This window comes from Castor canadensis, chromosome 13 (genome assembly GCF_047511655.1).
Source record: "Castor canadensis chromosome 13, mCasCan1.hap1v2, whole genome shotgun sequence".
Classification (NCBI taxonomy): domain Eukaryota; kingdom Metazoa; phylum Chordata; class Mammalia; order Rodentia; family Castoridae; genus Castor; species Castor canadensis.
The window spans coordinates 50815591-50842348 of NC_133398.1; the positions used below are offsets into that span (position 1 = coordinate 50815591).

The following is a 26758-nucleotide window of genomic DNA, read 5'->3' on the forward strand; positions in this document are numbered from 1 at the left end:
CAACTGATTTTTCACAAAGATGTCAAGAATATACATTGGACAAATAACTGTCTCTTCAATAATGATGCTGGGAAAAGTGGTTATACATATAAAGAAGAATAAAACTAGATCTCTATCCTTCACTGGCAACAAAAACCAACAGCAAATGGACCAAGACACAAATGAATGACTCAAAATTACCAAACTGCTGGAGGAAATCATGGAGGAAACACTTTAAAACACTGGTGCATGCAAAGTTTTTAGATAAGGATCCTAACCCACAGGCAACAAATGCAAATATAGATGGGTGGGATTACGTGTGAAATGTAGAAGATTCTACATAGAAAAGGAAATAACCAATAGGTTTAAGAGACAATGTGCAAAATGGGGGGAAATATTTTAAAACTTTTCATCCAAAAGTTTGGTTAATATTTAAAATACATAAGAAATGAAGAAAACTCAGAAATGAAAAAGTACTTTAATTAAATAATGGACAAATTATATTAATTTACATTTCTCAAATGAATATACAAAAATATCCAATATGTATATCAAAAGTATTTCATCCCACTAACAATTAGGGAAATTGAACTAAAAAAATGAGCTCACCCAGTTACAGTAGATATTACAAAAAAGACAAAAACTTCAAATCCTGATAAGAATTCATATAAAAGCACAAAGTTATATATGCTTATTGAAGATCTAGATTAGAAGAGCCTTTCTTGAAAACACTATGGAGCTTCCTCAAGAAAACCTGAAAACAGGACTACTATATGAGTTTACTATCCCACTATAAGATAAATAAACCAAAACTAAAATAACTTTTCAATGAAATAGCTGCATGCCCATGTTTATTGATGAACTACTCACAATAGCAAAGATACAGAATCAATTGTGATGTCTGTCAATGGAAAGAAAGATATTGAAAAGGTAGTATATACACACAATGCAATATTACCTAGTCATAAATAAGATGAAATGTTGTCATTTAGAACAATGTGGATGGATGGGCAGAGAAAGAAAAATATCCATTTTCTTTTCTTAATAGTGAGGCTAAAAATGTTGGTCACATAAAAGTGAAGAGTAGACTAGAGACCACTAGAGGATAAGGATGGGGGGTAATGTGGGGACAAAGACAGAGTGGTAAAAGGTACCTGAAGACAGAGGGAGGGAGGAAGCTCTAATATCCCATACCACATTAAAATAAATGAAATCTATAGTAATTAATTTTACAAAACTTCCATAGAATACACAAAATTAATTTTATTATTTTTTTCATGAAATAATTACAGAAGAGTTTTGAAGTCTCTGAACACATAGAAACGAACACATTTGAGGAGAAATACCAGTTACACTGATTTGATAATTAAAGGTTGTTTACACAAGCCAAATTACAATACTATATCCCATAAAGAAGTATAAACATCATATGTTTGTTGAAAACAAAAATTAATAAATATGATAAGATATACCTTACATAAAATCTATTGATTTAACATTTAAGATACACAGTTCAATAGTGTTAATTAATTATATGGTATGGTTTATACCTGAAATGTCCTGTGAAATTTCATGTGTAGAATCCTTGGTCCTCAATGAGACAGTTTTCCGAGGTTGGCTCTTGAAAGATGATTGGATCATGAGGGCTCTAACTTCATCTATGAGTTACTGATGAATTCACAGCTGAATGGACTAACAGGAGGTAAGGCCTAGTTGGATGATGAATGTCCCTGGTGCCATAACAATGAGAAGTATATCTTGTCATGAGGAAATGTACAACCTCCTCCAACAATTGCTTCTGCTATCATGATGCTCTGTTTTTCCCAGACCCAAAATAATGAATCCAGCCAATAATGGACTGAAACCTCCAAACCCTTTCCACTTTCAGGTTGTCATATGACAGAAAACTGAATAACACAATATATTCATTCTGTTATTCCACTAATTCCCAGACCTTTTTCATTTTGCAAAATTAAAACTTTGCATGCACTAAATATCAACTTACCATTTTGGCCTATCTTCCCTTTAGAATCTATCATCTATTATTCTACCTTATTTAGCTACTTCACATAAGTGGAAGAATATATTTTTTGTCTTTGTGTGACTGACTTGTATCCCTTGGCATAATGTCTGCAGGGTTTAATGATATTGTAGTTTCTGTATGAATAATGATTAATAATATTCCATTACTTGCCTACATTACATTTTGGTGAATAACAGCATAAGACAAAATAATAGTCTATTTTATAAGGCTGAGAAAATATCCCATTCTGTATAATGTAATACACACAAGACTGAATAATAGTCCATTAAATATAAGTCATGTTTTTCATGTTCATTTATCCATTGGTGCACACTTGAGCTACTTTTAACTCTTGACTATTATAAGCACTTTTATTATGAATGTAAGTGTTACAAATACATCATCAAGTATCCCTTTTAATTCTTTGGATCCATACCCAGAATTAGAAGTGCTGAGTGTGGAAATTCTACTTTTTTTCTTGAGGAACATCATATCATTTGCTTTTGTGGATGGGCTGCACCACTACACATTCTCGCCAACATATGCACAAGTGGTCTAAACCTATACCTTTGCCAACACTTGCTGTTTTGATTTATTGATAGTACACTTCCTGGTAGATGTGAGCTGATATCTCATTGTGATTTTGATTTACATCTGCTAATGGTTAGCAACGTTGAACATGTCAACATCACATATTTCTTAGTCCATTTGCAGTGCTATAACAAAATATCATGAAGTATGAAATTGATAAATAACATAAATTAATATTACAATTCTGTCAACTGGGAGGATCAAGGTGCTGACAGACTCAGTATTTAGACAGGATGTATTACCTAGCTCAATAAATGGTAGCTTGTATCCTACATGGGAGTAAGGGATATTGATCACTAGGGATGCTTTAAAAGGGCACTAATATCATTTATGAGGGTTGGTCCTCATGACTTTATCACTTTCTAAAAGTCCACCTCCAAATATAACCACAATGTGGATATCGATTGTCTCATAGGAATTTGGGGAAGATACAAAGACTCAAAGAAGAGTAATATGCTCATCTTCCATTAATGTCTTATTTGAAGAAATGCCTTTTCAAGTTCTTTGCCCCTTTTTATTGAGTTATTTATTTTTGATTGTTTAATGGTAGGAACCCATATATATTTTGGATATTACATCTATATCAGATATATGATATGCAAATATTTTCTTCCATTCTGGATGTTATCCTTTTAGTTTTTTGATTGTGGTTTTGGTTCAAAAAATTTTTAATTTTTATGTAGTCTATTATATCTATTTTGTCCTTAGATTCCTGTGTGTATTTGTGTCATATTGAAGAGTTTATTGCCAAACCCAATGTCATGAAGTTTTCCAGTAAGGTCTCTTTCTGGGTTTATAAAGTCTCAACTCTCATGTGTAGGTTGGCTCAAGCAAGCCTTGAAGGTATTGTAGGTTCATAAAAGGATAATTACAAATATCACAATAATCAGTCATATAGATTTTTAAGTTTCCCAGTCAATATAAAAGCTATCTTTACACTATAAAATACTCTATGTTTGTATTCAACAGCATTACAACTAATAGACTTGCTTTTCTTCATTAAAAAGTATTTTATTGATGAAAAGTAATTCTAACAATTCTTGAGAAATATAAAAGGGAAATTCAAAAAAGGAATTCAGTTTCTGGAAAAAAAAAGGAAAAGGTGGAAATGAAAAACTCCATTCCTCAAAAAAAAAAAATCCCATTGATACTGAAAGCATTGTCAGTAGAGTACAAAAAACAGAAAGAAAAGTATCAAGGGTTGAAGACAAAATCAAGTAACTATTCCATTCAGATATTAATAAAAAAATAAGTGTGGCAATAACTTTCAAGAACTCTGGGATATGATCAGGGGACCACAGTAAAAAAAAAAAATCCAGGGGTAGAAAAAGGAGTTGAGATACAAACTAAAATCACAGAAAATGTATTCAATAAAAGTATGACAAAAATCAAATCTTAGGATATAAAGCAAGTCTTAACTGATATTAGAAAGTTTAAAGAATCTCTTGTAACTTATCATATTATAGTGGAATAAAATTAGACATCAACATCAAGGAAAGTATAAAACTATAAAAACATAAAAGGATTAAACAATAGACATTTGAATCATCAGTGAGTCTTTGAAAAGCAGGCTGGCAGAGTGATTCAAGTGGTATCCTTGCCTGCTTGTCAGTGAGTCACTGAAGAAATCAAGGAGGAAATTTAATATTTCCTAGAATAAAATGAAAATGAATATACAACATACTAGAACCTATGTGATACAGCAAAGGCAGTTCTAAGAAGAAAGATTATAGCTATGAGTGTCTACATTAACAACTCTGAGTGATTTCAAATAACCTAACAATGCACCTCAAGGTCTTAAGAACAAACAAAACCCAAACGAGTACAGAGAGAGAAAAAATAAAAGACAGGCTTGAATTACTGAACTAGAGACTAAAACAGCAATAAACATCAATGTAAGAAAGAGGTGGTTCTTTGGAAAGATGAACCAGATTATCAGATCGTTAGCCAAAATAACCAAATGAAAGAGAAGACAAAAATCAGTAACGTTTAAGATGTAAAGGGGGATACTGTAACAACTACAACTGAAATCCAGAAGATCATTAAGGAATATTTTTAAAGCTTATGCTCCAATAAGTGGAAAATCTAGAAAAAAATGGATATTTATCATGACCTACAAAGTTGATTCAAGAGGCTATAAACCATTTAAACAGATCTAAAATAAGCAATGAGATTGAAGCTGTAATAAACAATCTCCCAACAAAGAAAATCCTAGGAGTGTACAGATCCATTGCTGAATTCAAACACACCTTTACAGTAAAACACCAATGCTTTAGTGCATAAAATAGAAAGGGAAGAAATGCTACTGAACTCATTCTATGAAGCCATAATTACTCTGACACCAAAAGAAGAAGAGTAAGTTTCAGACCAATTTCCTTTATGAGAATGGGTGAAAGAATTCTCAAAAAATACCTGCAAACACATTCTATGGCACATTAAAAAGATCATGCACCATGATCAAGAAGTTTCATTTCAAGGATGCAACCATGATTCAGCATATAGAAATTAATAAACAAAATCAAGGACCAAAATTACATGAACATCTCAGTGGATGCAGAAAAAGCCCCAGTGGAAGACAACATCCCCTCATGATAAATTCCCTGAAGAAACTAGGAATAGAATAAAAAATTCAAGGCCATACATGACAAACATGACATTAAACTGAATGTGGAAAATTGAGAGCATTTCTCCAAGAATCAGGAATGAATGGCACAAAGGTCGCAAAAATTTTCAGACAATATGATCCTATATTAAAATACCCTAAGTACTCTACCAGAAAATCCTTAGATATGATAAAGTCATTCACCAAAATAACATGATACAAAAGCAGCAGATTTTCAATGTACCAGCAATGAACATGTTAAGAAAGAAACTGGGAAAGCCATCCCATTCATAATAGCCTAAAAACTACACAGAAGTAAAGGTAACTGGGAAGGTGGAAAGGGTCTGTGAAGAAAATAAAAGACAGCAAAGAAAACACCAAAAGGTGAAAATACCTCCCTTGTTAATGAATTGGCAGATTTAATACTCTGAAAATGACTGTATCACCAAAAGCAATCTACATATTCAATGTATTCTTCATAAACATTCCAGTGACATTTTTTAAAGAAGTAGAAAAAAACAAAATTTATATGGAAATACACACACACCACTGGAGGTACACACGGGTAACACTTCAAGATGTCGGCATAAGCAATGACTCTAAGTAGGACTCCAACAGCTCAGGAAATAAGAGCAAGAACTGACAAATGGGATTGGGTCAAATTAAGTTCTTCTGCTCAGTAAAGGAAAGAATTGCTAGAATGAAGACACAGACTGCAGAATGGGCGAAAATGTTTGTTCGCTATTTTTGTAGTAAGGGATTAGTCTCAACAATACATGAACAGCTCAAAAAATTGAACAGCAAAGAACAAATAAGCTAATCAACAAATGGACAAATGAACACATTTATTGAAAGAGGTAGTAATGGACAATAAATACATGAAAAAATTTTGGCATCCTTAACCATAATGGAAATGCAGATCAAAAGTATGAGATTCCATATTACCCAATTATAATGGCTATCACCAAACATTAACAAATGCTGCAAGAATGCAGGGGTAAGGCAATCTTTATACACTGTTTGTGGGAATGCAAATTCATCTAGCCACTAAACACAATGGAGATTCCTCAAAAAATTTAAAATAAAGTCAGTGATCAGGCACAAGTGGTAGAACGCTAGTCTAGCATCCCCAAAGCTCAGGTTCAATCCCAGTACTGCAAAACAAACAACTAAGAATGCAAGTAGCATATGATAATGAAATTCCACTCCTAGCCATATGCTCAGGAGTGTCCATAAATAGATGAATAATCCAGCAATACTACTCTTAGGGATATACCCAAAGGAATGTAAGTCAGTTTACAATAAAGACACCTGCACACCCATGTTTATTGCACCATTATTCATAATAGCCAATCTATGGAAGCAGCCAAGATGCTCCACAACTAATGAATGGATTGAGATAATGTGGTATTTATACACAATGGAATTTTACTCAACCATAAAGAAGAATGAAATTTTGTCATTATGAATGGAACTGAAGAACACTTTCTTAAGTGAAGTTAGCCAGGTTCAGAAAGATAAAGGTCACATGTTTTCTTTCATATGTGGAACATATATCCAATACAAATACAAGCATTATCTTCTATACATATAAATATATACAGACCTTGTTTCCAAAAGTGGGACTGTTAGAGGAGACTAAGGAAGGAGGAAAAGAAGAAAACATTGATAGAAAGTGAATAATAATGAAATATATCACATCTATGTAGGAACAAGACACAACAAAACACCCTAAAAAGTGTTAAACAACACACAGGATTGGGGGAAAGGGAGAGGAAATTCAGTGGAGTGGATTAAGACAGACTTAAGCACAATGTATATACAAGTATAATACCAAGTCAAAAATCACTGTGAACAGTGAACAGGACAGGATTGAAAAACAGGTCACGCTAAGGGCTCACTAATGGGAAGGGGAAGGTTAGGAAGGAAATGAAGGTGAATATAGTTGTACTCTCTATAGAAGAATAACTATAGAACATTTGAACTGTTGAAATCACTGTAAGAAGGGGAGTAAGGTAGCAAGCAGAATGATGGATGGATGAACCAATTTGGAATATAATACATATATTCATGGAAATGTCAGAATGAAACTCCCTGTATACTTATCTTAAACAAACAAAAATGTCTTTTTCCAAAAATAAAGGACAGGAAGGTAAAACCGGTCTTGTCTGGGGTTGGTACCAGTGGGAGGGGAGAGAGCATAAAGAAAGGGCGAAGGAGGGTGAATATGATAGAAATATGCACTCATGTATGAAAATAGAATGATGAGACCTGGTTGAAACTTTTCTAAGAGGAGAGGCAGCATAAAAGAGAATGATGGAGGGGCAAATCTAACAAAGATATATTGCAAGCATCTTTGTAAATATCACAATGTACCCCAACACACCAATAATATGTTAATAAAGTTTTAAAAAGAAACAAGTGATATATATGTACATGGTTATTCAAATATAAAGAATAATTAAAATATGTCATTTGCAAGAAAATAGATGGAAATGGAGGTTATCTTATTCAGAAGAATATGCCAGACTCAGAAAGACAAATATCACACACTTTCCAGGGTATGAAAATCTAGATGCAAAAAACCCAAAGATGAACATATAAGGGGTACTGTTGGAGGAGCCTATGGGAGAGGAAGGGGGAAAAGAGAGGGTAATGGGGCACATATGAAAATGTCATTATGATACTCATTTATAAAATTCTAAAATTCACCTGAGCCTTTGGTAACACCTAATAGTTTCCTGGTGAAGGCTCTTGCCTAAATGTTTATGGTTACTGGCTGATCAGGGTAGTGGTTGCTAAAGGTTGAGGTGACACAACAATGAAGTTTGCCAGATAAATGGACTCTTTCTTTTATGAAAAAATTGTCTATGGCATGTTACACTGCTTTATAGCACTATATGCACAGGAGAACTTCTTTCAAATCCTCCTAAATACAACACTATTTCATGTTTAACAACTAAGTTTATATTATATATTAAATTATGTGTTGCCTTTTAACAATGTTCATGACATCTTCACTAGAGTAGATTTCATCATACGAAAATATTTTCTTTGCTCATCCCTGAGAAGCAATCCTATATCCATTAAAATTTCATTATGAGATTCAAGAAATATAGTCATATATTTAGGCTCCACTTCTGTCTCTATCTCTCTTGCTGTTTCCACCATACCTGCATTACCTCTTCCACCATACCTGCATTACCTCTTCCACCTATGTCTTCAACTCTTAAAAGTCATTCACAGGTTTAAGGTCAACCTCCTCCAGACTCCTATTAATGTTACTAATTTTATCCTCCTCCTATTAAATATGAATGTTCATAGTGCTGTCTAAAATGGTGATACCTTTCCAGAAGGTTTTCAAATTCCTTTGACCAGATCCAGCAAAGAAATCATTATCTATTGTGGCTATAGCCTTATAATCTTGTATTTATGAACTGATAAGGTTTAAAAGGAAAAATTACTCCATCCACCATGTGCACCGTGCTGTACTAGCAGGCATAAAAACTATACTAATCTTATTGTACAGCTCCATTCCAGGTCTGGGGTTTTCAGACACAATGTCTATGAATAATAATTCTTTTAAAACCATTGTTTTTCTGAGCACTAGTTCTGAATAGTGGGTTTAAAATGCAGAGCAAACCATGTTGTAAAGAGATGAGCTGCTATCTATAATTTCTTGTAGATGATAAGTCATTTAAACTTTTTGTTCTATTCATAGAGCATAGGCAAAGCAGATTTAATATAATTCCTCATGGACCCAGGATTAACTGAGTGGCAACTGAGGACTGGCTTCACTAAAGTTACCAGCTGTATCATCCCCTAAGAAGACAGTCCTCCTATGTAGCTTTGAAGCTGACTGTTGACTTACCATTTCTAGCTATAAAAGTCTTATATGTCATCTTCTTCCAATGTAAGGCTGTTCTATCTACATTGAAATTTGTTGTTCAGTGTATGATGGCATGGTGTCTAACATCTGTAATCCCAGCTAATCCAGAAGTGGAGATTAGAAGACTGCAGTTTGAGTTCAGCTCAGGCAGAAAGTTCATGAGATCCTCACATCAACCAATAAAACCTTGGCACATGGTGTACTCCTGTCATCCTGTCACAGGAAGCATAAATAAGAGGATAAAGACTCATGATAACATAAATGCAAGACCCTGTTCAAAAGATAACTAAAACACAAAGAACTGGGAGTGTGGCTCAAGTGGTAGAACACCTGACTAGGTAGCACAAGACCATGAGTTTGAATCCAGTACTACAAAAAAAAGAAAAAGAAAAAGAAAATAATAATAATAATAATAAAGATGTTTTAAACCTTTAAATGTCAATAGCATTTACGCTTAACTTTCAGTTTGTAATTTGCATTCAATCACTTTAACAGTAGATTGAATAAAAATATTAAGCCTAAAGCTTTTTATGTATAAAAAGATATACAGAAGGTACAAAAATGGCTATACTGAATATTGATGTAATTAAACTTTAATGGAAGCTACAATTAGGAAAAAAAAACATGTGAAAAGGTCTGGAGGCTTGACTGTGTGCAGTTTTGTTCTACTTTATACATCCCCTTTGATGAGACAACTACAGAACAACAACTGAGGCACCATCTCCAGGATTGGAGGCTGAGGCAGACACCAAAATTATTAAGACTGAAACTTCATTGCATTTGAACTTGGAGGGATTTTTTTTCTATTTTTCATTTTGTTTTATGTTATTTTATATATTTTTTTCTTTTATTTATATTTTATTTTTATTCCAATCTTTATTCTTTTTATTTTTTATTTTCAATCCTCTCTCTATCTCTCTAATGCCTTTTCAGCTTACAATTGATTAGTACACTGTCTCTCCCTGTTTATATCTTTGAAACTTTTTTGTTTGTTTCTTTGTTTTTTTTCTACTTGATTATTTGTTCTTCCCTTTTCCTTTAACTTCTTTGCTTTCCATCCCCTCTCACCCTTCCATTCTAAATATTATTAGTGCTATTATTATAAGACATAAAGTACTTAATGGCACACAGTATAGGGACAATAACAACATCAAGAGCAACGATGGGAAAACAGAAAAAACAGGGAAACCAGTTTCCCCACAGCAAAAAATTAGTACAGGAACCACAGGGAAAAGAAGAAAACAGGTACTCAGATCAAGACTCCAACAAAATGAAGATAAACGATGCCAAAGAACCCAATGAAGCCCAGAAGAATAATTTAAAAGAAGACATACTACAGGTACTCAATGAGAATTTTATAGAGATGATACTGGATAAGGTCAACCAAAATGTACAGGAGTCACTCAAGAAATTCAAAACAACAAAAATAGAGATTTTGAAAAAGCAAAAGAAGAAATAAAGGAAACCATAGAAGCACTGTGTAAACACCAAAGTGAAATACAGAACACAATTAATAAAGAGATAAGTGAACTCAGGACAAAAATAGACAACATTAAAGAGGAAACCACCCAGGATATGGAAAACCTCAGGAAAAAGAATGAAACAGAACTGCAAAACAAAACAGAAGGCCAATCCAGCAAAACAGAACAAACAGAAGACAGAATCTCAGAATACAAAGAAGAAATGCTAATTAAAGAAAAAACATTCTGCTGGGCATTGAGAGGGTGGGGGGCAGAGAGAGGGATCAGAGTGGGTGGTAAGGGAGGGGATTGGGGCAGGGGGGAGAAATGACCCAAGCCTTGTATGCACATATGAATAATAAAATAATAAAAAAAAGAAAAAGAAAAAATGGAAGAACTATTAATTAAACAACTCAAGACCTGTGAAAAGAAAATGCAAGAACTCACTGACTCCATCAAAAGACCAAACTTGAGAATCAAGGCCACTGAAGAAGGAGAAGTGCAGGCAAAGGGAATGCATAATATATTCAACAAAATAATAACAGAAAATTTCCCAAATCTAGAGAAGGATATTCCCATACAGATGCAAGAGGCCTCCAGGACACCAAACAGACCAGATCAAAATAGAACTACCCCATTACATATCATATCATATTGAAGGCTGTAAGAGAGAAAAAACAAATAACATAGAAAGGTAAACCCATCAAAATCACAGCAGACTTCTCAGCAGAAACATTAAAAGCAAGAAGAGCATGGGGTAAGATCTTCCGGGCACTGAATGAAAATAACATCAACCCCAGGATACTCTACCCAGCAAAACTATCATTCAAAATAGATGGAGCAATAAAAGTCTTCCATGATAAGCAGAAACTAAAACAATATGTGATCACAAAGCCACCACTACAAAAGATTCTTCAAGGGATTGTGCACACAGAAAGTGACACCCAACTTAACCATGAAAAAGCAGGCAGCACCAAACCACAGGAAAAGAAAAAGCAAGAAAGTATAGAGTAACCTCAACTTAGGTAAATACAATCAAACCTTCAAACAACTAAGACAACTAAATGACAAGAATCACCACATACCTATCAGTACTAACACTTAATGTTAACGGACTTAATTCACCCATCAAAACACACCGCTTCATGAAATGGATTAAAAAGGAAGATCTGACAATTTGTTGCTTACAGGAGACCCATCTCACTGACAGAAATAAACATATGCTTAGTATGAAAGGCTGGAAGAAGATTTACCAAGCCAATGGCCCTGAAAACAAGCAGGAGTAGCAATACTTATTTCTGACAAAGTAGACTTCAAACCTACATTGACCAAATGAGATAAAGAAGGACATTCCATACTAATAAAAGGGGAAATAGACCAAAAGGAAATAATAATCATCAACCTATATGCACCGAATCTCAACACACCCAATTTCATCAAACATACCCTGAAAAACCTAAAAGCATATATTAACACTGACACAGTGGTTGTGGGAGACTTTAACACCCCATTATCATCAATAGATAGGTCATCCAAACAAAAAATCAGTAAAGAAATCCAAGATCTAAAATATACAATAGATCAAATGGATCTACTTGTCTACAGAACATTTCATCCAACTTCTACACAATATACATTCTTCTCAGCAGCCCATGGAACCTTTTCCAACATAGATCATATCCTAGGACACAAAGCAAGCCTCAGCAAATATAAGAAAATAGAAAGTATAATGTGCATACTATCTGATCACAATGCAGTAAAAGTAGAACTCAACAACAAGAGTAAAGACAAAAAACATGCAAACAGCTGGAAACTAAATAACTCATTACTTAATGAAGAATGGATCATTGATAAAATAAAAGAGGAAATTAAAAAGTTCCTGGAAGTCAATGAAAATGAAAACACAACTTACCAGAACCAATGGGACACAGCAAAGGCAATCCTGAGAGGAAAGTTTATACCCATGAGTGCATCTATTAAAAAGTCTGAAAGATCCCAAATCAATGACCTAATGATACATCTCAAACTCCTAGAAAAACAAGAACAAGCAAATCCCAAAACAAATAGAAGGAGAGAAATAATAAAAATAAGAGCTAAAATCAACGAAATAGAAACCAAACAACACAAAGAATTAATGAAACAAAAAGTTGGTTCTTTGAAAAAATTAACAAGATCCACAGAACCCTGGCAAACCTGACTAAAATGAGGAGAGAAAAAACCCAAATTAGTAGAATCAGGAATGCAAAAGGGGAGATAGCAACAAACACCATGGAAGTCCAGGAAATCATCAGAGACTATTTCAAGAACGTATATTCAAATAAATTTGAAAATTTTAAAGAAATGGACAGATTTCTAGATACATATTACCATCCAAAACTGAACCAAAAGGAAATTAATCACCTGAATAGATCTATAACACAAAATGAAATTGAAGCAGCAATCAAGAGTCTCCCCAAAAAGAAAAGTCCAGGACCTGATGGATTCTCTGCTGAATTCTATCAGACCTTTAAAGAAGAACTGATACCAACCCTCCTTAAACTGTTCCATGAAATAGAAAGGGAAGGAAACCACCTGACACATTTTATGAAGCCAGTATTACACTTATCCCAAAACCAAGCAAAGACACCTCCAAAAAGGAGAAATAAAGGCCAATCTCCTTAATGAACATTGATGCAAAAATCCTCAACAAAATAATGGCAAACCGAATTCAACAACACATCAAAAAGATTATTCACCATGACCAAGTAGGCTTCATCCCAGGATTGCAGGGGTGGTTCAACATATGAAAATCAATAAACGTAATAAACCACATTAACAGAAGCAAAGACAAAAACCACTTGATCATCTCAATAGATGCAGAAAAAGACTTTGATAAGATCCAACACCATTTCATGATAAAAAGCTCTAAGAAAACTAGGAATAGAAGGAAAGTTCCTCAACATTATAAAAGTTATATATGACAAACCTACAGCCAGCATTATACTTAATGGAGAAAAACTGAAACCATTCCCTCTAAAATCAGGACCGGACAAGGATGCCCACTATCTCCACTCCTATTCAACATAGTACTGGAATTCCTAGCCAGAGCAATTAGGAAAGAAGAAGGAATAAAAGGAATACAAATAGGTAAAGAAACTGTCAAAATATCCCTATTTGCAGATGACATGATCCTATACCTTAAAGACCCAAAAAACTCTACTCAGAAGTTTCTAGACATCATCAATAGCTACAGCAAGGTAGCAGGATATGAAATCAACATAGAAAAATCATTAGCATTTCTATACACTAATAATGAACAAACTAAAAAGAATGTATGAAAACAATCCCATTTACAATAGCCTCAAAAAAAATCAAATACCTAGGCATAAACCTAACAAAGGATGTGAACGACCTCTACAAGGAAAACTATAAACTTCTGAAGAAAGAGATTGAGGAAGACTATAGAAAGTGGAGAGACCTCGAATGCTCATGGACTGGTAAAATCAACATAGTAAAAATGTCTATACTCCCAAAAGTAATCTACATGTTTAATGCAATTCCTATCAAAATTCCAATGACATTCATTAAAGAGATTGAGAAATCTACCATTAAATTTATATGGAAACACAAGAGGCCATGAATAGCCAAGGCAATACTCAGTCAAAAGAACAATGCTGGAGGCATCATGATACCTGACTTCAAACTATATTACAAAGCAGTAACAATAAAAACAGAATGGTACTGGCACAAAAACAGACATGAAGACCAGTGGAACAGAATAGAGGACACAGATATGAAGCCACACAACTATAACCAACTTGTCTTTGACAAAGGCGCCAAAAATATATGATGGAGAAATAGCAGCCTCTTCAACAAAAACTGCTGGGAAAACTGGTTAGCAGTCTGCAAAAAACAAACTACATCCATGTATATCACCCTATACCAATATTAACTCAAAATGAATCAAGGATCTTATTATCAGACCACAAACTCTAAAGTTGATACAGGAAAGAGTAGGAAATACTCTGGAGTTAGTAGGTATAGGTAAGAACTTTCTCAATGGAACCCCAGCAGCACAGCAACTAAGAGATAGCATAGATAAATGGGACCTCATAAAACTAAAAAGCTTCTGCTCAACAAAAGAAATTGTCTCTAAACTGAAGAGAACACTCACAGAGTGGGAGAAAATATTTGCCAGCTACACATCAGACAAAGGACTGATAACCAGATATACAGGGAACTTAAAAAACTAAATTCTCCCAAAACTAATGAACCAATAAAGAAATGGGCAAGTGAACTAAACAGAACTTTCTCAAAAGAAGAAACTCAAATGGCCAAAAAACACATGAAAAAATGCTCACCATCTCTAGCAATAAAGGAAATGCAAATTAAAACCACGCTAAGATTCCACCTCACCCCTGTTAGAATAGCCATCATCAGCAACACCACCAACAACAGGTGTTGGCAAGGATGCGGGGAAAAAGGAACCCTCTTACACTGTTGGTGGGAATGTAGACTAGTACAACCACTCTGGAAAAAAATTTGGAGGCTACTTAAAAAGCTAGACATTGATCTACCATTTGATCCAGCAATACCACTCTTGGAGATATACCCAAAAGAATGTGACACAGGTTACTCCAGAGGCACCTGAACACCCATGTTTATTGCGGCACTATTCACAATAGCCAAGTTATGGAAACAGCCAAGATGCCCCACCACTGATGAATGGATTAAGAAAATGTGGTATCTATACACAATGGAATTTTATGCAGCCATGAAGAAGAATGAAATGTTATCATTCGCTGGTAAATGGATGGAATTGGAGAACATCATCCTGAGTGAGGTTAGCCTGGCCCAGAAGACCAAAAATCATATGTTCTCCCTCATATGTGGACATTAGTTCAAGGGCAAACACAACAATGAGATTGGACTTTGAGCACATGATAAAAGCGAGAGCACACAAGGGAGGGGTGAGGATAGGTAAGACACCTAAAAAATTAGCTAGCATTTGTTTAACGCAGAGAAACTAAAGCAGATACCTTAAAGCAACTGAGGCCAATAGGAAAAGGGGAACAGGAACTAGAGAAAAGGTTAGATCAGAAAGAATTAACCTAGAAAGTAACACCCACGCACAGGAAATCAATGTGAGTCAATGCCCTGTATAGCTGTCCTTATCTCAACAAGCAAAAACCCTTGTTCCTTCCTATTATTGCTTATACTCTCTCTTCAACAAAATTAGAAATAAGGGCAAAATAGTTTCTACTGGGTATTGAGGGGGTGGGGGTGAGAGGGAGGGGGCAGAGGTGTTGGTAAGGGAGGGGGTGGGGGCACGGGGGAGAAATGACCCAAGCATGTTATGCACATATGAATAATAAAATAATAAAACAAAAAAAGGTCTGGAGGCAAAGGAGGGGGTAAACAATGAAAAAAAAATGGTTGTGAAACACCGATCCAAAACACATATAGCAAATGCATAAAGGAAGTCAAGAGTAATGGAGGTGACATATAGAAATGCAAAGTAGTTAGGTTGCTATTTAACATATACACACAAAGCGAGTTTTCAGAGAGCTAGAGGTAAAGGTCCAGGTGGCCTGCCACCTCAGGCAGGCCAGCAGCATCTGCAGCATCCCCAATGGCCTTGACTTTGCTTTACTGGTAGTCCTGGTGGTGCTCAGCTGCAGGTCATCCTGCTCTCTGGGCTGTGATCTTCCTCATATCCATAGCCTGGGGAACAGGAGGGCCTAATAGTACTGGGACAAATGAAGAGGATCTCTGCTTTTCCTGTCTGTAGGAATCCCCCAGGGAGAGGTTTGATGGCCGCCAGTCTCAGAAGACTCAAGCAATCTCTGACCTCCATGAGATGATCCAGCAGATTTACAACCTCTTCAGCACAAAGGACTCCTCTGCTTTGTGTAGAGAAGATCCTGCCACACAAATTCTGCACTGGCCTCTCTCAGCAGTTGAATGACATGGAAGATTGACTGGCTCCAGAAGTGGTAGAAGAAGAGCCTCCCCTGATACATGAGGACTCCATACTTGCTGTAAGGAAATACATCCACGGAATCCCTCTCCACCTGAAAGAGAAGAAAATCAGCCCTTGTGCCTGGGAGGTTGTCAGAGTAGAAATTATGAGATCCTTTTCTTCCTCAGCGCACTTGCAAGAAAGTTTAAGGAGTGAGAAATGAAACCTGGTCCAACATGGAAATGATTCTTATTAACTAATACACTGTACACAAGTTCTGCCATTTCAAAGATTCTTTGGGGAAGAGATGGCCCAAACAATGTAAACACATATGAATAAATGTATAAACAATTTTTAAAAGTCTCTTTTGTTCTATAATTGTGACATAAATTTAATTAAATTGTCAGATTTTCTAGAATATTATGCAATATCTTATTCTTTATAGATGACCATGCAAATTTATTAATTTACTTATTTTAATACTTGTTTTTTAAATAATTATTTTGTTCATAAAATCTCATGGGTACCTTAAAATTGTGGCTGACATAACAAGAATACTCTATATATAGTCAATTTATTATTATGATTTTTTCATTAAAGTTTTATCATTTGTTTATTCTTTAAAAAGTAATATCAAGCCTGATTATGGAGTTGATTAAAAACTTAGTGGTAGAATTGATTTACTTGTCATTTTTAGATTTAAATTGTAAGAAAAAGATCATTTTATCATTGCCAGGTTGTATGTGGCCCTTCAGATCTCTTTTATCTTTGTTTTTATGGAAAATAAGCCTAAAACACAATAATCATACTTAGTTAATATCAGATGCAATTAAAAAAGGAAAAACACTGAAGTTCTCTTAGAAAGAGACTGTAGTATGGACATAGGACTTAAAAATGTAAGTAGAGCTATCCTGTAGAAGATGACTGATAGACACCTATGTGCAAATGTCCATTGCCAGTTGGACATAAGAGTTTGCAATTTAAAAGAAACATAGTGCCTGAAGGTTCATATGTGACAAATGAAAGCTGGGCAATAGTGCTGGTCATGTAAGGACAGAGTGTGGAAGGAGAAAAAGCCTTGAACTGATTTTGATGCCCTTTGACCTCTAGTTTGAGGAGAAAAAAGAAAACAAAGATAGAAGAGAGTTACCTTAGACATCAGAAGATGGAAAGACCGCTCCCCCAAGCTCATGGATAAGCAGAATCAATATTGTGAAAATCAATTTTGTGAAAATGGATATACTACCAAAAGCAATCTATGTGTTCAATGCAATCCTCACCAAAACTCTAATGACATTCTTCTCAGACATAGTAAAATCAACTATAAAGTTTAGATGGAAGCACAAAAGTCCTCAAATAGCCAAAACAATCCTGAGCAAAAAGAGTAGCATAGGAGGTATCAAAATATCTGATTTCCAACTATACTACAGAGCCATTGCAATAAAAAGAGTATTATGTTAGCATAAAAGCAGACAAGACCAACAGAACAGGATAGAAGACAGAGATAAATTCATATAGCTGCAGCAACTTAATGTTCAACAAAGGGCCCAAAACATATGTTAGAGAAAAGACAGTTTCTTCAACAAATGGTACAACCACTATGGAAAGCAGTATGGATGTTCCTTAGAAAACTGAAAATAGAACTGTCATATCATAATCCAGCAAAACTACCACTCCTGAAAATATATCAGGAGGAATGTTAGTCATGATACAATAGAGACACTTGCACACCCATGTTTATTGTAGAACTATTCACCATAACAAAGCTATGTAAATAACCCAGATGCCCTACAACTGATGAGTGGATTAAGACGATATGATATGATATATACATATTTGTATATACATATATATATATATATGTATAATGGAATATAATACAGCCATACACAAGAAGAAAATTATGTAGTTTTCAGAACTGAAGATCATCATGTTAAGTGAAGGAAGCCAGGTTCAGAAAGACAAAGGTTCAGAAATGACAAAGGTCATTTTTCTCGTATGTGGAAGATAGATCCTTCCTTCACATGTTAAGTGAAGGAAGCCAGGTTCAGAAAGACAAAGGTTCAGAAATGACAAAGGTCATTTTTCTCGTATGTGGAAGATAGATCCAAAGGTTAAACATATACACAAATATAAACATGATCCTATGTGAGTGTGGGTGTGTGTGCGTAAAACATGTTGTAACAGTATTGTTTCAGGGGAATATGATAGGGGAAGAAAGAGAATAAAAGAAAATGATAGAGTGTAAAAAATACAAAAATACATTGAGTCTATGTAGGAAGATGCCACGGAAAGTCATTGGATAACAGGAGATGGGGAGGGAAGAGAAAGACAAAATAATACAGGGTGTTTGTCTCATTAAGGTACAATATATTCATCATTAGCAACACTACTAACAACTGGTGTTGGCAAGGATGCGGGGAAAAAGGAACCCTCTTACACTGTTGGTGGGAATGTAAACTAGTACAACCACTCTGGAAAAAAAATTGGAGGCTACTTAAAAAGCTAAACATTGATCTACCATGTGATCCAGCAATACCACTCTTGGAGATATACCCAAAAGAATGTGACACAGGTTGCTCCAGAGGCACATACACACTCATGTTTATTGCAGTACTATTCACAATAGCCAAGTTATGGAAACAGCCAAGATGCCCCACCACTGATGAATGGATTAAGAAAATGTGGTATCTATACACAATGGAATTTTATGCAGCCATGAAGAAGAATGAAATGTCATCATTCGCTGGTAAATGGATGGAATTGGAGAACATCATTCTGAGTGAGGTTAGCCTGGCCCAAAAGACCAAAAATCATATGTTCTCCCTCATATGTGGACATTAGGTCAAAGGCAAACACAACAAGGGGATTGGACTTTGAGCACATGAAAAAAGCGAGAGCACACAAGGGAGGGGTGAGGATAGGTAAGACACCTAAAAAATTAGCTAGCATTTGTTGCCCTTAATGCAGAGAAACTAAAGCAGATACCTTAAAAGCAACTGAGGCCAATAGGAGAAGGGGACCAGGAACTAGAGAAAAGGTTAGATCAAAAAGAATTATCCTAGAAGGTAACACACATGGACAGGAAAGCAATGCAAGTCGACTCCCTGTATAGGTATCTTTATCTCAACTAGCAAAAACCCTTGTTCCTTCCTATTATTGCTTATACTCTCTCTTCAACAAAATTAGAAATAAGGGCAGAATAGTTTCTACCTGGTAGCAAGGGGTAAGGGGAGGTAAGGGGGGGCAGGGGGCAGAGTAAGGGAGGGGGCGGGGGGAAGGGGGGGAGAAATGACCCAAACATTGTATGCACATATGAATAAAATAAAAATTTTTTTAAAAGGTGCAATATATTCATAGATGAAATACCATGGCAAACCCTTTTTAACAATCCATATGCACATTAAAGAATGAAGGACAGGAATGTAAAACAAGGGGATGAGTGAGAATGATGGTGGCAGTGAACCTGTAACCAAGGAATGTTCTAAGTATATATGAAAATGTCACAATGAAACACCCTGTGCTAATAAAAATACTTTAAAAATAAATCATTTAAAATATAAAAAAAGGAATTAATCATTAAATCCTATTGGAGTAGGTCAGAGGTGAATAAGAGAAATTAGTGAGACTACATCCAGTAGACACTTGGTATCCACAGGTATATGGTTCCAAGACCACCACTGAGGAAAAACCATGATTACTCAGGATGCATAGAATTCTGTGCTGTACTTGGAACTCTTGATTCATTTTTCCCTTAACACCACCCAATTTCCACTAAAGACATGTCACCTTTCAATAAATTTCAGATTTTTACTTTATCACTTCAAATAAACATATTCACTTTTACCTTGGTTTTGAACATCATTAGCTTTAGGGAGGCAGATTTTCACAAAATTAAGGGAGGGAAATACTCAGCAGATCACACAGGAATTTTTAAAAATGACTATAATGAGCATCTGGCAGAAACATTAGCTGCATCATTTGAGTTGTGGAATATATATGGTTCATTTAAAATATCTGTTTTTGAAATTTCTTTTTATAGTTATTTGTTTATTACCATGCTTGGTCCAAACCACATGTAATAAATCCATAAGTAAAGTGATTTACTAGATGTAGAAAATAATGCTGAGAGGTTTGCCTTCCAAAATAGAGGAGAGAAGTAGGGTTGAATCTGAAAATGAATGTCAATTTTTTTTTCTACCCAGTTTTTTCTTTTGTGGAATATATTTCAGTCCAAATACACTTCATGGATTTAATGTACTTATACATCAAACACATATTAATGTGCTTCATTTTTTATTTTAAAATCATGATAGATTCAATAACAATGACAATTTATAATTATTTTGCTAAGTACAACATTGAATATCAGTGAACTGAACTATAGATAGATACCATCTTTACAATGAAAAAGCAGAATTAGTGACCTGTAGTGACAGCTGCATAAGTAGAGTTAAGGAATAGAAATGACAGTGGGGTTTAATGAAAGTGAAAGGAGGAGCGAAGCCTACCATTGTCTTTTTCTCGCTCAAGGAGTCAACCACTTTTCTGCTTCCACTTTTATCATATTCACATTTGTATTATTTTTCTTTTCCTCCATGTACTGACCTGTAATAGAAGCTTTCCAGGACTGTTGACTGGAGAAAGAAAACCAGTAATACATCAAAATGATTGAAAGTAATTGTTCAGGACCTTGTGTTTTCATTTTTACTTTTCTTATTTTATTTCTAATCTCAAGATACAGAGAAAGTAAAACAGAGATAGGAGAATTCCAAGTTTGAAGTTAGTAGGGACACCCTCTCCCAAAAACACAACAAAAAAGACTGAGAGCATGGCTCAAGTTGTAGAGCCCCTGTCTAAAAATTGGTTTCAAAAGCAAGCTAATTTTATTTAGCCTTGTATTCTGAGTTTCACTGTGCCACATCAGCGTGAGATGAGGAACCAAAGCACAGTTGAAATTGCCTTGTCCTACAGACAGGTAGAAGAGCAAATAAGATAGCAGAAGTAAGTGCCTGAAGAGGAGACGGAAAAAGAGAGAACAGGATGTGGGGTTTTCTTTGTGCATACTTTTTGCTTTCTTGCAATACACAGAAAACACATGATCCCCTAAACAGATGAAGAAAAAGTCTTTGACAAAATTCAACATCCTTTCATGAAAAAAAAGCTCTGAAGAAATTAGGCATAGAAGGAATGCTCCTCAACATAATGTAAGCTAGATACGACAAACCTAGAGCCTACATTATACTAAATGGAGAAAAACTGAAACCATTCCCATTGAAGTAAGAAACAAGACAGGGATGCCCACTTTCCCCACTCCTGTTCAATATAATTTTGGTATTCCTAGCCAGGGCAATAAGACGAGAAAGAAATAAAAGGTATTCAAATAGGGAAGGAAGAAGTCAAACTATCTCTATTTGCAGATGACATGATCCTATACCTAAAAGACCCTAAAAATTCTACCAGCAAACTATTAGAAATCATACTTTTTTGGCAAAATGGCAGGATATAAAATTAATATACAAAAAACAATATCCTTTATACACCAACAATGAACAGACAAAGAAAAAAATCAGGGAAACAATCCCATTTACAATAGCTTCAAAAGAATAAAGTATCTTAAATTTTTTAAATTTTTGATTCATTTATTCACATGTGCATACATTGTTTGGGCCATTTCTCCCTCCGTCCCCCACCCCCTCCATCTCCTCCACACCCCTCTTGCTTCCAGGCAGAACCTGTTCTGCCCTTTTCTCTAATTTTGTTGAAGAGAAGACATAAGCATAATAAGAAAGACAAAGTGTTTTTGCTAGTTGAGTTAAGGATAGCTATACAGAGAGATACCTAGTGTTGCTTCCATGTACAAATGTGTTACATCCCAAGTTAATTCATCTCTAACTGACTTTTTCGCTCATTCCTGATCCCCTTCCATGTTGACCTCTGTCTCTTTGAGGTTTCTGTATTAGCTCCTCTATAGTAGGGGCATCAAACACTGACATTTTTTGGGTTTCCTACCTATCCCCAGCACCTCCCGTATGTGCTCTCCCCTTAACATGTGACCCAAGTCCAACAACATTGATGTATTTGCCCTAGATCTAAAGACCTCATATGAAGGAGAACATATGATTTTTGGTCTTCTGACCCTGGCTAACCTCACACACAATGATGTTCTCCAGTTCCATCTATTTACTTGAGAATAGTAAGATTTCATTCTTCTTCATGGCTGAGTAGAATTCCATTGTGTATAAGTACCACATTTTCTTAATCAATTCATCTGTAGTGTGGCATCTTGGCTATTTCCATAACTTGTCTTGTGAATATTGCTGCAATAAATATGGTGGGCAGGTGCCTCTGGAGTAACCTGTGTCGCATTCCTTTGGGTATATCCCCAGGAGTGGGATTTCTGGATCATATGGCAGATCTATGTTTAGATTTTAAAGAAGCCTCCATATTGTTTTCCAGAGTGGTTGCAGTAGCTTGCATTCCTACCAGCAGTATATGAGGCTTCCTTTTTCCCCACATCCATGCCAACACCTGTTGGTGGTGGTGTTTTTGATGATGGCTATTCGAACAGGGGTGAGGTGGAATCTTAGTGTGGTTTTGATTTGCATTTCCTTTATAGCTAGTGATGGTGAGCATTTTTTCATGTGGTTTTTGGCCATTTGAATTTCTTCTTTTGAGAAAGTTCTGTTTAATTCAGTTGCCCATTTCTCTATTGGTAAGCTGATTTGAGGAATATTTAGTTTTTTAAGTTCCCTGTATATTCTGGTTATCAGTCCTTTGTCTGATGTATAGCTGAAAAATACTTTCTCCCACTCTGTGGATGGTATCTTCAGTTTAGAGCCATTTCTTTTGTTGTGCAGAAGCTTTTTAATTTTATGAATTCCCATTTTTCCATCCTTGCTATTAGTTGCTGAGCTGCTGGGGTTCTATTAATGAAGTCTTTACCTATCCCTATTACTTCCAGAGTATTCCCTGCTTTTTCCTGTACTAACTTCATACAATGTTTGTGGGAGTGTAAATTAATACACCCACTGTGGAAAACAGTATGGGGACTCCTCAAAACCTAAAAATAGAACTACCATATGATCCAGCAATTCCACTCTTAGGAATATAACCAAAAGATCGTGAGTCTGGTTATAACAAAGATACCTGCACACCCATATTTATTGCAACATTGTTCACAATAGTCAAGTTCTGGAAACAACCAAGATGCTGCACTACTAATGAATGAATTAAGAAAATGTGGTTATTTATATACAATGGAATTTTATTTCACATATAAAATGAAAATTTATCATTTGCTGGTAAATGGATGGAACTGAAAACATCATCTTAAGTGAAGTTTGCCAGAACCAGAAAACCAAAGGCCACATGTTTTCTCTCATATGTGAGTATAAACCCAATACAAATACAAGCAATATCATATATACATAGAAATATGTACAGAACATGTATCCAAAAGTGGGACTGGTAAGGGAGACCAAAGGAGAAGGAAACAAAAGAAAGGAAGATAGTGAATAATAATGAAGCACAGCACATCTGTATAGGAAGAAGACACAAGGAAACATACTGAAAACTTTTATTAAACAACACAGGACAGGAGGAAACGGTGAGGAAGTACAGTTGAGGGGGGTTACACTAACTTAAGCACTACGCATAGATAGGTATACTACCCAGACAAAAATCCCAATGAACAATGAACAGACACTAAATAATAGGGGACAAGATGAAAAACAGGTCATATTAAGGGGAGGATACTAACCAGAGGCAGAGGGTAAAAGAAGGAAGTAAAGAAGGTGAATATGGTTGATGTACTTTCAATATAAGAATGAATATAGAAGTTTTAAATTTGTTGAAATCATAAGAAGACTAAGGTAGAAGAATATTGAGAGAGGATGTAAATTATTTTCTTAAATAAATAATGTTATGATTTATAATTCAGTGTATTTGTTTTAATACTTGTGGTAAGTACAATCTTGAAGATTTCCCAAAGGAAATGGGTCTCTGTTTCAGAATTCTCTGCAAAATCTTCAGTGATAGTATTTCTTGAAGGACCATGAAGAATTTAAAAGTACAATGAGATCTATTGACCTCTCAAATCATATAGGTACTACATATTCCTATTATATTTCCACAGTTATTGCAATGATGATTACCTCATAAACATAAACTCCTGAAGTGATAAACACCTAGCTAAAATGCCAGGACACAAGGTCGGAAAAATAGTTTCTCTGCTCAGAGGTGTTTTACCAATTCCTCAAGAGGTAGTCTTCAGCATACATTGCTCAGGTATTCCAGTCCCAGTGTCTGGTTGTCTATCCAGTAGGTAGAAGTGAAAGAATACACATGCAAAGAGGAATGAGAACAATTGGGACCATAGACTCGAAATCCACTGATTTTAGTCCTGAAGTAGAACTCTAATTATTATATGTTGGTGTTTAAAATCAAACTGAAGTGGAATGTGTTGTCCATAAAAACAGACAAATATATAGTAAGCAAATGATCATTTCCCATTTCTGGGAGGGTCTGCGGAGACTCCAATGAGACAAAGGATAAGAATATTCATGAAATGAAGGATAAGGTCTACATGAATACCTACCAGTAGGAGGAGAAAAACTGGGAAACAGCTGCTGTATAATTTATTCTTGAATGGATACACTGGGTAGTGAGGACAATACAGTAAATAAGACTATCAGAGAATTGTTTTAAAAAGCTGATTGGTTAAAAATATTCCCATACCAGTAAGGAAACTGCCTCTAGTGGTAGAACCCCTATCTAGCAAGTAGGAAGCCCTGGTTTCAAACCCCAGTATCACAAGAATAAATTAATTTAATTTAATTTAAAAGATATTCCTAATTGTCATACCAACTATTGTAAAAGAAGGAACCTAAAGGGGTGAGCCAACCTAACTCCCTAGGCAAAACAGAAAAGGAAAGCCAGAGCTCAAGATCAGGGCTGAATTTTAATCCCTAATATGACAATACACAGTATTTATCCAGTTATGAACTTAATCCAAGATGGTTTCTTTTGTTTGATCAAAATCTACTTTGGAACCTATGAAATTCCTTTTGGTAAGTTATACTTTCAGGAAAATACACAAGAAATGTTCAAATTGATGATATTGTATGAATTACATGTTATCATTGGCCATGACATCACTTCCAAAGGTCCAAAAACTTGTTCCTAGGGAATTGCAGAAATCTGAGAAGACATGATAGTTCATGGTACTCCAAAGCACAATTCTATACAACAAAATCTTGTTCCTTATTATTCCTTTTTCCTGTTGGGTTAGCACTGAGTCACTTGAGAAGCACTGACATTGTCTTCATGGAAAACAGGCAAAATATTTTCAAGAGGCAAAATATTTTCAAGACTAGAACTTGTGGTGAGGTTGTCTTTGGTTCATATGGGCTGCCATTGGCTCTCTTGTTGGCTTTGTTGATATCTGAGTCTCTGAGCTGCTGAAAATAAGTTAGGTTTACAAATTACAGTGAATAGTTTATAGTCTGTTGTATAATGTTACTAAAGTGTTTTAATAACACATTAATAATTTTGTGAAATACTTAAACAGAATTATTAACAGTCTTTGGACGAATAGCAGCTACTGAAGTTAAAAATTGTTTTTCCGTATGAAACAAAAGTAAAGCAACTACAACAAAAGCTATGTGAGGAAAATAACTTAATTTTCCACTTTAAAACAGTCTGAATGCTTTTGAAGTACATCACTTTATCAATAAAATTATTTTGTACTTAGAAATTTACTTTCAACATTATGTGATACATTTTAATTTATATCTATGTAAATTAAATTAAAAGTCACTCTGAAAATTGTGTTACAAAATTAAAGATGAAAATATATTAAGCATAAGTGTTACCTTAAGTTTTATCTTTTTTAACTCTTCTTTTGACAAGAAGAGTAAACTTCACAGTTTTAATATGTATAGTAGAGGTGTAGACATGATATATAGATAAATATATAGTAAATATATCTAATTAAATTTAATAGAAATTTCAGCAAGAAAAAACATTTTTACAAAGGATTTGGATGAGGGGAGCACAGGAGGGAAAAACAATAATGAAAACCAAAATGCAAGTAGAAAATGCAAGAAGGAAGTAAAAGGAGAAGCAGAAAGTAAGGGGAGGGCAATCAGAAAATGGAACATGGAATGTTCCCTACTTAAGTCAACTGAGCACATCAGGTCTTCAGAGAACCTAGAGGCTGAGGTCCAGGGTCACCCACCTCATCAGGGCAGCAGCAGCTGCAACATCCGCC

At 35.1% G+C, this 26758-nt stretch overlaps 1 pseudogene; it reads left to right on the plus strand.

Moving 5' to 3' along the window:
- The first annotated feature begins 876 nt into the window (after nt 1-876).
- On the plus strand, nt 877-16708 carry LOC109690493 (interferon alpha-2-like; annotated as a pseudogene).
- The last annotated feature ends 10050 nt before the right edge of the window (nt 16709-26758 follow it).